General features: G+C 32.5%; 1 long non-coding RNA gene across 1 annotated transcript; it reads right to left on the bottom strand.

Moving 5' to 3' along the window:
• On the bottom strand, positions 1–12,664 carry LOC143056452 (uncharacterized). The gene is made up of 4 exons (XR_012972348.1): positions 12,591–12,664; positions 12,061–12,124; positions 5,198–5,370; positions 1–68 (listed from the first exon to the last, which is right to left on the bottom strand). It is a non-coding gene; the product is annotated as an uncharacterized LOC143056452 (long non-coding RNA).
• Positions 12,665–14,070: the final 1,406 nt, after the last annotated feature.

Below are 14,070 nucleotides of genomic sequence, written 5' to 3'. Positions count from 1 at the left end.
TATAACTTTAACAAATGTTTGCCGCTCTCTGCCGCCCAAAACAGCATACTGGAGTCTTGATTTTTGACCTGGTAAAAGAAGAACAAAAACAAAATTTTTGTGGGACTGTGGGTACCAACTTTTGTGGGACTGTGGGTACCAATTTTTGTGGGACTGTGGGTACCAATTTTTGTGGGACTGTGGGTACCAACTTTTTTTGGGACTGTGGGTATCAATTTTTGTGGATTAAGAAAAAAATTGTGTTGTTGTGAATTTGCGAAGTCTGTGAAAAAAGCCTATAGAAAATGAATACTTCATTGGATATTAACATTAGCCAGTATGTGTGTAAGAATATGTTTGTGGCCATTATGTAAGAATATGTAAGTATTTGGTTAGTTGATGAAAGATGAATGTGAAAATCAGATGTGGATTCAGACTAGGACACTTTCTCCCCCTCCCTATTTTTTTTCAAAAATAGTAACAAATGAAAAATTCATTCAATTTTGTGTCAAGATAAGATCCTCTAGTTCATGATTCTCAGTAACGCCACCCCACCACCTTTTATCAAATCCTGGATCCATGGCTATAATATTAGTTACATGGTGTGTTAGTGACCTAATACGATATATATGGGGTCAGTAAATTCCATATGGGGTTAGAGCAATTTGTTTTATGGATTTATTTCAATCGTTCATTACATGTATCAATTTTTCCGTCCTTGAATCCTTTCAGATTATTTTCTTGTTTTGAAAGGGAAGTAACTCTGTTATGCCAACAATTACAACTCTCAAAAAGCTCTGATAAGAAGTTCCTGCTGAAAATCTGAACAAAATTTTATGGGACGGAAGTAAACATGGATGAAGAGTAAGACATTAATCTGTCCCCATCCTTCCTTTGGGGCCAGGAGAACAATAAAGAATATCTTAGCTTTCTTGCTATATATTTATTCATACCTGCTCTGTTTTAGTATTTCATAAAGCTTCTCTTTCATGACCTTTTTTTATACTTTTCTGTATAACCTTCAATTATAAGGTCTCTTTACATAATTTTCTTATTTGTACATATAAATACATATACTTTATTGGTACAATTTATCTTAATAACAATTCATAATGTGATTGATTTAATACATGTTTTGTCAAAATCAAATCCATTCATATGCCCTGTAACCAAATCATGTGGGGTCTATAAAAAAATAAATTACTTACCGTGGATTCATTAATATTTGTTGGATACCAATGTTCATGGATTTCTTTGGAACAGGGGAACCATGAATTTATATGTTCAACAAATAAAAAATATTTTAAAGGAATGTATCATTATGCAGTCTTTGCCAAAACTACTAATTTAATATCCATGAAAAGTTTTCCTAAATCCACAAAAAAATGGAACCCCCACAAAAAAAATTAATCTACAAAATAAAAAAGTTATACCTGTTACCTTCTGGGATATCATAAAATAGAGGCGAAAAATTCCAAAGTGAAAATCAAATGTCATAAGTTGAAGAGACTTATGGCAAAAAAAAACAAAAAACTAACAAGCATGTGTCCATAGTACATGGATTCCCTACTTGGATTTTTATTTTCTATGTTCAGTGGACCATGAAATTAAGGTCAAAACTCTAATTTGGCATTAAAATTAGAAAGATCATATAGGGAACATGTGAACTAAGTTTCAAGTTGATTAAACTTCATCCTCATCAAAAACTGCCCTGACCAAAAAAAACCTGAAGCAGGACAGACAGACAAAAGAAGTGACGAACAGACTCACACCACATCTTCCTATATCTAAATGAACGGACATAGGTTTGGATTACCAGTATATTGAGTTAGAATTTGTAAGTGTTGAAATTAACTTGTTGTGTTAAAAGACCAATGTGTGAAAAGGACATACCTGAGGGCTTCAGTAGACTTTTTGATAAATAAAAACTTGAATAAAAAAGATTGGAATTGATAGATTGATAATGGATTATATAAAATTAAGACTGGAAATGGGGAATGTGTCAAAGAGACAACAGCCCGACCAAATAGCAGAAAACATGTTTGTTTGACATATATTTTGAAACACATCTACATTTGTAAGACGTGTCTCCTATACACCATGCTTTACGATTTAAATTTTAAAAAAATCAAGTTATTGTTAGTATTCTTTCTCATTTCTATTTGTAATTGTATATTCAAGATAAGAATTATGACCCAAGTTAAAAGTAACAAAATATATTTAAGTTCAAACTATTATTGAACATTGACCCAATATATCGAAGTTCTTTTTTAACCATTAGCCCAGCCTGATACGACTGCAGAAGTCGAACAATGAACAGTTGGGGCAAATTTTGACACAATATTCAACCTTGTACTGTCTAAATTGGAATTGTGATCCAATTTTTGACATTATATAGGCTTCTGACACAAAATAAATGTGGTCAAAAAACTTACAATTTTTTTTCGCAATACTGTTTCAAAAACTTTTCAAAAATTAGAAATTTGAAAAATTTTGAAAAAAATATCCCTTCAAAAATTGGAATTTAAAATCCCCCCCCCCCCCCCCCCAACTTTTGGAAACCAATCTTGGAGAAATAACCCAGCCTTTCAATCCCAATCTTTAGTAGTTTGGAATCTTGTAGTACAATTTCAGAGTGATCCATTCACCTAAACACAAGTTATTGTCTGGAAACTAGAAAAATGCTTGTTTTCAGTCCTTTATTGGCCCCTAATTCCTACATGTTTGGGGCAATTAACCCCAAACTCAATCCAAGCCTTCCCAGTGATATTGTTGGCTTTTTTCAAAACTACCTCTACCCTTTTTTATGGGGAAAATAAGAGTCATTTTCATCAAATTGGGAAATTTAAAATAAAACATGATTTGACTGAAACTTCAATTTACAGACCCATTTTCAAGAGTCAAACTCTATTTTAAAATAAGACCCCATTGTGTCAGTGATGATACATAAATAGACCCTCAAATGTGCACATATAGTCATTTTAGGCAAGAAAACTGTTTCAATGTGTGTTTTTCAGTTTGTATTCATGCAAAATTACTACTGAGACTGCACTGTTTGGGAAAAAAGTTGTCTTTTTGGGAATAATTTTAAGCCATTTTTTTTCAAATTGTGATTCTTCTCCAGGGGAAAAAGCCTTTATTCTCCACTAATATAAGGCAAACAATATCACTACTTCCCTTTATTGTTTGGAACCTAGTGGTACAATGTCAGAGATATCCATACACTGACACACAAGTTATTGTCTGGAAACTAGAAAAATGATTCTTTTCTGCTCCTTTTTGGCCCTTAATTCCTAAACTGTTGGACCCATAACCCCTAAAATGAATCCTAACCTTCTACTTGTGGTATTAAAAATTGTGGTACAATTTCAGCACAATCAAAATACTTCTACACAAGTTATTATCCTGAAACTAGAAAATGCGTGTTTTTGGGCCCCTTTTGGGTCCCTAATTCCTAAAAGTTTGGCACCTTCATCCCCAAAACCAATCCCAACCTTCCTTTTGTATTGAACCTTCTTAAAAATTTCATAGAGATCCATTCACTTAAACTTAAGTTATTGTCCAGAAACCAATCTGTCATTGGACGATGCTGACGACTCAGACAATGACAACATCATACTATCATAAATCTAAAAATAAATTTTGTGGTATTATAAAAACACAATCCATAATATTGTTGCATAATCTCCCATCCCCTTAAAATATGGATCATCTCATTTTATCACAATTACTGGTTTGCAATAAGGACTGGTACTTTTATTATTTTTTTATTTTTTTTTTTTTTTTTTTAATTTGACAACCACAACAAAATGTGTACAAAAGTTTAACAGTTCAACAGATTTTCTCTTAAACAATAGCTTAAAAAAGACTCATATTATTTATTTTAAAGATTTTATGTTTTAAAATCAAAAGGAACTACAATTTTAATTAGTGACTATTTAAACTGCTTGAATGAAGGTCATTTAAATCAATCAAAACTTCATTACATATATGAATCCTCTGACATTTGATGATCTAGTAAATTATATAACTTAAACTGTACGTGAATATTGGATCGTACTTCAAAAGGTTGAAATTATGTAAGTTACTCCATGTTGCTCTTTTTGCACAAGGGAAGACGTTATAATGACAACTTTTATTGTCTTAAGGCTTCTTTCTCCCAGGGGCTGACACCCCCCCCCCCCCCCAAAGAAAAAGCAACACATATGTTATATGCATAGACTATTATGTGTCCAACTCTAAATGCTGCCTAGTTAAGGGCTTCCTATTTCAAAAATCCTGGATTCACATCTGATAATTCGGTGTAATCTGCAAAATTAATAACAGATCAATTTAGCAGTTAGTACTGATTTTACAAGAAAATAAAACCCTTCTTGAAATGTTTTATTTATACTTTCAAATTTTATTTTTCGTCTCTTCTTTTAAAAAAAAAAATACATCTTATTAATCCCTAGTAATTCAACTTTCATGAAATAATTACAGAATAAATTAATGAAACGCAAATTGGAAATTACAAGTAAGTAAGTCGCTTGAGGACATGAACAAAATCAGATTATTGTTGAATACTAATAGAAATGTCAAGTTTCTTCACGTTTAGTTCCAGGTGTTTTTGGAACGTCCTGTGTTAATTTCCTAAACACCCATTCATCAAAACTTACGTACATGTTTAGTCTGTTAGTGCACAGCATTGAACGACCCAGACCCAAAAACATTACCTTGACCCAAAAACATTACCTTGACCCAAAAACAGGTAGAGTACCCTTAATCGTTTTTAGAAATTGACGGAAAATTAAATATTCAGACATACTCGGACAAATTCATAGTATTGACAAACAGGAAGAAATTGTTTAGCAGTTCATAAGTTGGTTATTTTGTAGATTCCACTAAAACAAATAAGGTACACCACGAAATATCAAATCATTCTATATCATTAAATGTATGTTTCAGTTACAAACTGACAAAGTGAATGAAGACCCTGATTTGGTATAAAAAACAAATTCTCAAATATTTTTCAAACACATAAGGTATTCTTGATTTAGCAATGGAAGGTTGGGGAGAAGAGGGTGTGTTCTTGAATTCCAAGAAAAATAAAAGCTGAATCCTGAATTCTCAAAAAGATAAAGCAATTTTTTTCCTTGATACTAAAAAAAATATTCATCAATTCCTGATTCCTACCAAGTGTCAACCATGTATTCCTGTAAAAATAAAGGCTCAATACCTGATGTCCCAAAAAACTCTCTTCCATCCATCTCGATACCTTTTTCCCACCACAAAACCATGTTCGTATGTGAAACAGCTGATATAATTTTTATCTCAAGCATAATGTTGCTAATGTTGGACTGGTATCTTCCTCTATGGTTTTAAACTGGTTTCTTCTTGACCTGTTACTACCTAGAGATAAATCAAACAAAAAAAAATATAAGATAATATTTTTTTTCATTCTGATTTTTTGGGGGTTTCAGACCAGCATCAAAGTACTTTTTTTTTTTAAGCAGTGCACAAAGCGTAAAAACTTTTTTCATGAATTTTACATTCAATTAAGAGGCAACTCCCTCAGGCACTTCCCTCTGAAAAAAAATCCGGTATACCTTAATATAACACAGTGTTATATTAAGGGATATACGAATTTGATTTTCCGAGACAAGTTGCTAGTGGCAACTGCTTAAAAATCAGAATTTTTTTTCACTGTGCCTGACCAAAATATTTTATTTTCAAAAATTTTAAAGTTAAGTATATTTTACAGAAAAGAAACCATAACCCAGCCCCGTTAAGAGTTAAATGGTTATCCCATAATGATTTTATGGAATTTAATACATGTAATTCAAAGATCCTATACTAGACCATTGTCCACTTGCCACATATTTTTTTCACTTCCGAGGGCCAAAACTCCCATGATAATTTAAAAAGAACATTTCAATATCCCATGGTCAGTGTGTCATAAAGAACTTTGTCAAAGGAATTTAAGAGAAAAACATTCTAAACATTGCTAAAGTACAACTGACTTTTTTAAGTTTAGAAGTCCCACCATGCACTTTCTAGTTACCACCAAGAACATTTTTTTTAAACTGATTGCAGATAAATTAAAAAAACATTTATCATAATTTATCATATATACAATAAGATTTTCATCCGATTGCACAAAATACAACTGGTACAAAAGAAGTTAACTCCCCTTATTTTGATTTACAAATGTAAGTAGGAATGATTTATTACGTAAATGAAGGTTAAATTGATATCTATCATGTTAATTGTACAACATGATGATAACAAATTGCAAGATTTATGACTTTTCACTTGTCTTCAGGGACATGTATTTAAGTTGTCTTTGGAGAAAAATTTGCATAATTTTACTTCACTTCCTGTGATCAAGGGAGAAGTTCTAATTTTCATTTAATCGCTTAAAAAAAATATTTTATTAATTCACCATAAAATTCAATTCTTCTAAAAAAAAATGTTCAACTCTAAAAAGTTTCTGGTTGCGGTTTTTAAATTAAGAGACCAATATTTTTACTCCTCTCCAGTTTTAATATCCTTCCTAAACCCCCACTAGACCAAAATTATCAAAATCTACCTCCCACAAATATCTGAGTCAATACACCTATCTGTTTTTGACAGGAAATTGACAAATAACAATTTAATCATCCTAATAAATGTCTTTTCAAATTCAACAAGTAAAAATTATGAAACAAAAAGAAAAAACACTAGTTCCAGAAAGTTCTGCAAAATCCAATCCTTATGAAGCTGAATTCCTCTTTTAGAATTAAATGGATGAGAACCAATGCCAAAAAAATAGTATTCCTCTTTAGAATAATAGGCCCAAGACCACAATTAATGACCCCGCTTTTCATTGTCCACGAATATAGTTCCTTTTAATTAGAGTGTATTTTTCCTTATTTTTTTTCTTTCCCTTCCTCACTCATTTCTTAATTTTTTTTTGGTGGAAATGAAAGAAGAGAGGTAAAATAAATTTTTGGATGTTGTATTTAAACTGATTTTGATATTAGGCCAAGTGCAAAAAGGTAATATTCACAGTTTTCTTAACATCTCTTGACTTGTCAATAGGGGTATGGATGTGTATTGGCTAAATTTGTAAAAGTGATTGGTTCAATCTTTCTGAATTTTGGATATATATTTGGACACAAAAAAAATGACAAAAGTGCATGGTGCAATTTTTTTAATGATGCAAAACGTTATCAAGAACTGATATGTGGTCTGTGGCCATGAGAATGATTAGAACCAATGCAAAAGTTGCTTTCCTCATTAGAATGGGATTGATAAGAACCAATTTAAATCTAAGTTATAACCACACCTTATATGTGTATGTCCACAAAGATTGATATACTGGGCAAACATCTGTTTAGTGTAGAAAGGTTGAGGCTGTCGAGATGTCTCTTCAACTCTTTTGATTATCCATTCCTAATAAGGAACCTGTCATGCAGTGATTGTCTCTTGTCATACCCTAATGTTTTCATTTGGATAATTTGGTGTTCATGACAGATCATTAACATTATTTACAATTTTTTTATATGCAGGATGATTTTAATAAAGATTGATATATTGTGCAGACATCTGTTTAGTGTAGAAAGGTTGAGGCTGTCGAGATGTCTCTTCAACTCTCTTGATTATTCATGTCAGTGGGTTGATGCCTCAGTGACATAAACCAAACATTTCCTTGTTTCTGTAACACAAGCTTTTTCTTATATTTACAGCTCTTTTCATAATGCTAGCAAGACAAATGTTTGGTTGACTTGCTTGTTTTGTTTGTATAAATGTTAATTCAAGCTTTGTAATTAACATTGACATCTTGAAACATTATAAATATGCACATTTTAAACTGTATATATTATATTTAAATTTGATTGGACGTTATCACAATTACTATTGTCAATATACAAACAAAGCAAGCAAGCTAACCAAGTCTTACCCTATATGAATTAGGAAATTAGCTGTAAAAAAGAAGTATCATATTAACTTCATTTTGGCAAAGTGTTAAAATTCTATTGTTTTTCAATTCAGACTTCTATCAACCTTAAACAGCAAATATGGTTCATTCTTTTGGATGGAGGAATAGGTGTTAAATCCTTTTAATTTAAATACAATTTTGTGTGAATAGAAAGAAAGCTAAACAATAGAATTTAAAAATAAAATATCAGAATATATAATGTGCTTTTTCAGACTTCTCTAAATCTATTTAAAATCTTTAGATATAAGACATATGAAACTAGAGGCTCCAAAGAGCTTGAATCAGTTGCAGATTCAGGATGGTGAAAAGGCCTTTAAGATGGACCATCAAGGCAATTTTTTGGCGTGGGACTTATTGAACTAGACACTCAAATGATGATTGGATCAAAGTGATGGCAAAAACTCACTCAGCAGCAGAGGTGAGCCACAACCAAGAACAAATGTGGTATTGCTCATACCATGCAAGTAAATACTATGCCATGAAGCTTCCTAGTTTACAGACAAAGGTTTCATGGGCCTTGGACCAGGTAAGTCACAACCAAGAACAAATGTGTTATTGCTCATACAATGCATGTAAATACTATGCCATGAAGCTTCCTGGTCTCCAGACAAAAGCTCTTACGGGCCTTGGACCAGGTGAGCTGAAACCAAGAACATTGTTTTCATTGCTCATACAATGCACGTAAATACATATGCCATGAAGCTTCCTAGTCTCCAGACAAAAGCTCTCATGGGCCTTGGACCAGGTGAGCTGAAATCAAGAACATTGTTTTCATTGCTCATACAATGCATGTAAATACATATGCCATGAAGCTTCCTAGTCTCCAGACAAAAGCTCTCATGGGTCTTGGACCAGGTGAGCTGAAATCAAGAACATTGTTTTCATTGCTCATACAATGCATGTAAATACATATGCCATAAAGCTTCCTGGTCTCCAGACAAAATCTCACATAGGCCTATGGACCAGGTGAGCTAAAAACAAGAACAAATTTGTAATTGCTCATACAATGCAAGTAAAGTATATGCCATAAAGCTTCCTGGTCTCCAGACAAAAGCTCACATGGGCCTATGGACCAGGTGAGCTGAAACCAAGAACATTGTTTTCATTGCTCATACAATGCATGTAAATACTTTACCATAAAGCTTTCTGGTCTCCGGACAAAAGCTTGCATAGGCATATCGACCAGGTGAGCTAAAAACAAGAACAAATTAGTTATTGCTCATACAGTGCATGTAAATAGTATGCCATGAAGCTTCCTGGTCGCCAGACCTGATGGCCACCTTTACCTTAAACACGACAACCTTTACCTTAAACATGACAGTCATATGACATTTATTGTCATGTTATCATTGTATATATAATACTTGTCCAAAACGATATTGGACAAAGATGACATTAATAGCATTAAATGAGACAACCATAAACCCCCACAAATAGATACAAAAATTTATAAACAGCTAGACTTAAATAAATATTACTAGACAGCCACAACCACAGAAGAGATCCAGATTGGCATGCAATTGTGTGGCAGGGTTACTGTGGTAATTAGATGTGTGAGTGATCTGCCCCGCTATTTTTTCAACAGTCTTTGTGCTTTTAAAAATGAAACAAAAAAATATTACTGAACAGTCACAACCACAGAAGAGATCCACATATAATGCATACAAATGTGTGGGAATGTACTGCGGTAACCAGATGCATGTGTGAGTGATCTGCCCAACCCTTTTTTTACCAGCCTTTGTGCTTTTAAAAGTCACACTCAAATTAGCACAACATAAACTGCAAAGAAAACCAGGTGCTCCGCAGGGCGCAGCTTTATACGACCGCAGAGGTCGAACCCTGAACAGTTGGGGCAAGTATGGACAAAACATTCAAGCGTGATACAGCTCTGAATTTGGATTGTAATCAAATTTTTGACATTACATGTTTTTTTTTTACACAAAACAAATGTCAAGATTTTACAAATCAATTAAAGATTTCATCAAACTTTTTAAATCTAAAATTAAATAGTTGACACAGCATAGGTTTCTGACACAGAATGAATGTGGTCTAATGAACTTAAAAGTTTTTTTTTGCCTTTGAGCAATTCACTATGCTGTTGAATATTAATCCTCTCAAAAAAATGTTTGAAGAAATTTTCTTTTTATTTATGAAATCTGAAATGAGAAAAATTTAACCCAACCCCCCTTTTTTTCACATCCCTGTTTCCCTTTTTCCAAAACTGATATCAATTCAAATTTCTAATGGAGTTTGCAACAATAACTACTCTTTTAAATACATCATAAAATATTAAAATGTAAAATAAAGTGCTTGTTATCACTGAATGGTAAAGATTGGGTGGTAGTAAAAGTGAATATACATTGTTTATTGTATAAAACAATAAAAAAAAACTTCATCAGCAACATTTTATATTGGCAAATTGAAGTTCAATATTTACATAAAGTTATTGGCAAATAAAAATAGAAAATGACATCATAGTCATGTCTGGCAAATGTCCAACATACATTATCTAAAAACATTTTAGATAAGATAAGGAAAAAAAGCTTCATCAGTAACATTTTATATTGGCAAATTTCCAATGAAGTTATTTACACAAAGTTATTGGCAAATAAAAATAGAAAATGACATCATAGTCATGTCTGGCAAATTTCCAACATATATTATCAACTACTATTCTATACAGAGAAAGATAACTCCAATTGAAAATTAATTGCTATTGCACAATATTGTGCAATTAGATATTTCTTGCTATTGTGCAATACTGTGCAAATTGAAAATTTCTTGCTATCGCACAATACTTGATATGGAATCCTCATTTGGACCAACTTGAAAACTGGGCCCATAATCAAAAATCAAAGTAAATATTTAGATAAAGCATATCAAATAAGCCCAAGGATTCAATTTTTGTTAAAATCAAACTAAGTTTAATTTTGGACCCTTTGGACCTTAATGTAGACCAATTTGAAAACGGGACCAAAAATTAAGAATCTACATACATAGTTAGATTCGGCATAACAAAGAACCCTAATTATTCAATTTTTGATGAAATCACACAAAGTTCAATTTTGGACCCTTTGGGCCCCTTATTCCTAAACTGTTAGGACCAAAACTCCCAAAATCAAACCCAACCTTCCTTTTATGGTCATAAACCTTGTGTTTAAATTTCATAGATTTCTATTTACTTATACTAAAGTTATGGTGCAAAAACCAAGAATAATGCTTATTTGGGCCCCTTTTTGGTCCCTAATTCATAAACTGTTGTGACGTCAACTCCAAAAATCAATCCCAACCTTCCTTTTGTGGTCCTAAACCTTGTGTTAAAATTTCATTGATTTCTATTTACTTATACTAAAGTTATTGTGCGAAAACCAAGAATAATGCTTATTTGGGCCCTTTTTTGGCCCTCAATTCCTAAACTGTTGGAACCAAAACTCCCAAAATCAATCCCAACCTTCCTTTTGTGGTCATAAACCTTGTGTCAAAATTTTATAGATTTCTATTCACTTAAACTAAAGTTATAGTGCGAAAACCAAGAAAATGCTTATTTGGGCCCTTTTTGGCCCCTAATTCCTAAAATGTTGGGACCAAAACTCCCAAAATCAATACCAACCTTCCTTTTGTGGTCATAAACCTTGTCTTAAAATTTCATAGATTTCCATTCACTTTTACTAAAGTTAGAGTGCGAAAACTAAAAGTATTCGGACGACGACGACGACGACGACGACGCCGACGACGCCAACGTGATAGCAATATACGACGAAAAATTTTTCAAATTTTGCGGTCGTATAAAAAAGTTTAAATTTTATTGAGTGTATTTGTTCTGAAGATCATACTTGTATCTCAAACTGTGTCTTTAAACTTCATTTTAGGTACCGCTTTTGATACCATTTAATCTGACATAACAATTTAATTACCAATTTAGTTAATTTCCATTTCCAAGTCTTCCTTCAAATATTCAGATGGTCACATGTGACTTTTCATTTTTAATTTTTGTTATCGCTTCAATATTACTTGTATAAATAAAAATCCATCTTTACACAGTTAAATTATGAATCCAGATAAAAATCAAAGCACCCACCACTTTTATTAAGTTTATAAAATACAATAAATTTACTTACAAAAGTAACTTGCACTTTTCATACACTGTAACAATTCATTTGTTTCTTGATTCCAGTTCTTCACCTGCAATTATAGTAATTTTTCCAATTTTGACTGGACATATTTATATAATAAAATGTTTATACATATCTATAAGAAAACTGAGCAAAAGAAGTCAAGAAAATAAATACTGATTTTTGTACATTTATTTTGTCGTTGGTTTTCTTGTTTGAACTGTTCACCTTTGTGATTTCGGGGCATAGGATGAAAAATTTTGTCCAGCATTTTTTTTTTATAATTCTAATCTCTGTCCTGTCTTTTTACTTTTTGCTCTATTCCGTCCTGCTTTTTTTTTTATTTATCCCAACTTTTTTAATACATAAATTGCCATCCTGACTTTTTTTTTGCAGAGTTGGTTATTCTGCCCTTTTTCTTTTACAAACCAAAATTCTGTCCTGCCTTTTTTTCAAATTTCGTCCTAGCCCCCCAAATTAATTCAAATGGTAGCTACCTTTAAGAATCATTTTTTAGCAACAGTATTATAGTTAACCTTTTGAAGTTCTGTTAGGTATCATGTTTTTTCTGTCTTTCAAGCATTCATCTCATAGTAGTTTCTGGTCACACCTGAAATAAGAAACTTATTGTTTTCATTTTCTCCATTACATCAAATATATGCCGTGGTGTAGTGGTTAGTGCATCGGACTACTAACACAAAGGTTCCTGGTTCAATTCTCGTCTGGGATGAAAATTTCAGGAACTGAATTTTCAACTCTCCCTTGACACCATTTGCAAGTATGGTCTCAAGGAAATGATGATAGTCCGTCGGAAGGGGACGATAAATGGCTGACCTGTGTTAAGAGAGAGCTATATCTCTTGCACATTAAAGACACCCTGTAAATTTTGAAAAAGAGCAGGCTTATGCCGCTACAAGGCAGCACTCGCACCCGCAAAGTGGAAAGGGATTAAAATAAGTTGCAAAACTTGTTTCCCAATCCACTATAAATAAATATGTTTAAACTAAAATTAAACTAATCAAGTATATAATACTTTTATTAAAGGCATTATAAAACATTGTAACATTTGTTGATTATTTGCCACTCAACACTTTTTTCTTTTTTCCTTTGCTATTGACATAGCCTGATAATGATCCAAATGTTCAAAGGGAAATAACTCCAATTAGATTTGTTGGCTTTGCTATAAAAAAATACTTGACAAAACAACATTAGTAATGAGACTAAACAGAATGCTTGCAGAAAAATGTCTTGCCTTCTTGTTACTTACAATGACTGAAGTTTGTATTATTAAAATATTTTTACAGTTATAACTATATTTATATCACATTCAGTAATTGAAAATAACGAGAATTCATCCATGAGTGTAAACTTTAATTTATCTGTCTGATTTTGATAAATAAAATTGAGAAAGGAAATGGTGAATATGTCAAAGCGACAACCACCCGACCATAGAGCAAACAACAGCCGAAGGCAACCAATGGGTCTTCAATGTAGCGAGAATTCCCGCACCCGTAGGTGTCCTTCAGCTGGCCCCTAAAATATGCATAATAGTACAGTGATAATGGACGTCATACTAAACTCCGAATTATACACAAGAAACTAAAAATTAAAATCATACAAGACTAACAAAGGCCAGAGGCTCCTGACTTGGGACAGGCGCAAAATTGCGGCGGGGTTAAACATGTTTATGAGATCTCAACCCTCCCCCTATACCTCTAGCCAATGTAGAAAAGTAAAAGAATAACAATACGCACATTAAAATTCAGTTCAAGAGAAGTCCGAGTCTGATGTCAAAAGATGTAACAAAATAAAATAAATAAAATGACAATAATACATAAATAACAACAGACTACTAGCAGTTAACTGACATGCCAGCTCCAGACCTCAATTAAACTGATTGAAAGATTATGTCTTCATCATATGAATATCAGGTACAATCCCTCCCGTTAGGGGTTTAGTATCATACTATCATAAAATATATGAGAAGAACATAACCCGTGTCATGCCAACATTTGA

The sequence above is a fragment of the Mytilus galloprovincialis genome, chromosome 13 (assembly GCF_965363235.1).
Source record: "Mytilus galloprovincialis chromosome 13, xbMytGall1.hap1.1, whole genome shotgun sequence".
Taxonomy (NCBI): Eukaryota; Metazoa; Mollusca; class Bivalvia; order Mytilida; family Mytilidae; genus Mytilus; species Mytilus galloprovincialis.
The sequence above is the reverse complement of the archived record's forward strand: the minus strand, read 5'-3'. Positions and strand labels throughout refer to the sequence as shown.